This window comes from Lampris incognitus, chromosome 1 (assembly GCF_029633865.1).
Source record: "Lampris incognitus isolate fLamInc1 chromosome 1, fLamInc1.hap2, whole genome shotgun sequence".
NCBI classification, from domain to species: Eukaryota; Metazoa; Chordata; class Actinopteri; order Lampriformes; family Lampridae; genus Lampris; species Lampris incognitus.
Genome location: NC_079211.1, coordinates 79,340,264 through 79,342,379, shown reverse-complemented (window position 1 = coordinate 79,342,379; position 2,116 = coordinate 79,340,264).

Below are 2,116 nucleotides of genomic sequence, written 5' to 3'. Positions count from 1 at the left end.
TCCATTAAGCGTGATGAAATCTTTTCAGTTGGTCGTCCACAAAGATTGAATGTCTTTCTGCTTCCTTAGCAAGCGAGCTTTACTGGCAATGTTCGTGTGTTTCTTGGTCAGGTGCTCATTCACCTAGACACTGGTTCCCTTCAGCTTCCTTCCTTGTTTTAGTGATGCAGTTTTGTTTTTTCTGTTCGTAAATGGGATTATTATTGCTGGTTTGCCCCCATCTTTTCTTGGGAGAGGGTGACACGCTTCGATAAAGTTGTTGTCCACGGATATGCCTGGTTTGGCAACGAAACAGTCACCTGTTGCTCCAGAAGATCCAGCTCGGTTTCGATGCACACCGCCGCGATCGGTCCCGCCACCCTGGCGTATGACCTAGTCTCCAATCCGCTGATTATTACATGTTCATGCGAGTATATTGCTCAAGGTCTTACAGTCTGTACTCTAACTGGGCGACCGTCTTGTGTTTCTCATCATTCTGGTTTTTTAGATCCGATTCCCTACTAATCCGGTTCTGCTGGTTCGCGACATCTGCCATTAGCCTCGTGACATCCTCCATCTGTGCTGACACAAAGTTGAGCCAATCCTTCATCTCCGGGATTTCCTCCTCTGTAGTTGACCTCTTCTTTGGTGGCGCCACTCTTGTTTGTGCAGTTCTTCGTAATTGTGTTTAGGAAACGGAAAGAGGGCCGTCCGGGTAGCGTAGAGGTCTATTCCGTTGCCTACCAACACGGGGGGCGCTGGTTTGAATCCCCGTGATACCTCCGGCTTCCCAACAGACACGATTGGCCGTAATTGCGGGTGGGGAGCCGGATGTAGGTATGTGTCCTGGTCGCTGCACTAGCGCCTCCTCTGGTCGGTCGGGGCGCCTGTCTCCCCCCCGCCCCCTTCAGGGATGAGAGTAAAGGAGATGTAGGGGAGGGCAGGAGGAACAGAGAAAAAGATCAGCGTTATAAAATTAGGGAAAAAACGTCAAATAAGCGGCTTAACAAAATCCATGAAGCCAGAAATAAAGCATGATTCAGTTTCAGCTCAGCACGGCAGCGGTTCCTCCTGGATCATCTCAGCATCCGCATCATCCGTCACTCATCTGACACCTGACCTGGGTTCCTGGATCATCTCAGCATCCGCATCATCCGTCACTCATCTGACACCTGACCTGGGTTCCTGGATCATCTCAGCATCCGCATCATCCGTCACTCATCTGACACCTGACCTGCGTTCCTGGATCATCTCAGCATCCGCATCATCCGTCACTCATCTGACACCTGACCTGGGTTTACATGTTCTCCCAACTCCTCTGACTGAACTGTCTTCTTCTGTCCGAGTCTCTAAAAAATGAAGACTTCTCTTCATCTTCCTTCTTCTTTTTCTCACTACCTCTTCCTTTCCCCACCAGTCGTCCTCTCTGTTTTTCTTCCCTGGTTTTTCTCTCTCCTTTTCCTCCTCCTCCTCATGAGTCAGTTAGCGTCCAATCAGAGTGGCCGTGGGGGAGAGACAGCCGGAGGAGGAACGGAGTCCCAGGGAGGAGATGCTTCTTCCTCTACTCCTCCTAATCCTGTCTGTCATCCTCTATAACCCATCCATTTCTCTCTCTCTCTCTCTCTCTCTCTCTCTCTCTCTCTCTCTCTCTCTCTCTCTCTCTCTCTCTCTCTCTCTCTCTCTCTCTCTCTCTCGCTCTCTCTCTCTCTCTCTCTCTCTCTCTCTCTCTCTCTCTCTCTCTCTCTCTCTCTCTCTCTCAGGTTTTGTTGGAATATACAGGACGTGTTTTGTCACTGCAGCTGAATAGTTGATGGACCATTAGAAAAAATACTTTTTAAATCTACTTTTCATTCCAATCACGTGGTTTCAGCTCCGGGAACTTTTCCCGAAGTATTTCAGTTTTTCTCCTGAAGTATTTCAGTTTTTCTCTCGAAGTATTTCAGTTTTTCTCCCGAAGTATTCCAGTTTTCCCCCGAAGTATTTCAGTTCTTCTCCCGAAGTATTTCAGTTTTTCTCCCGAAGTATTTCAGGTTTTTCGAGGTATTTTGGAGAGGAGCGTCCTGACGCAGCAGCCTGCACGGAGTCCTCAGTAGATGCTGCTTTTATTGTTGCCATGCTTTGTACTGGACACAGAGAG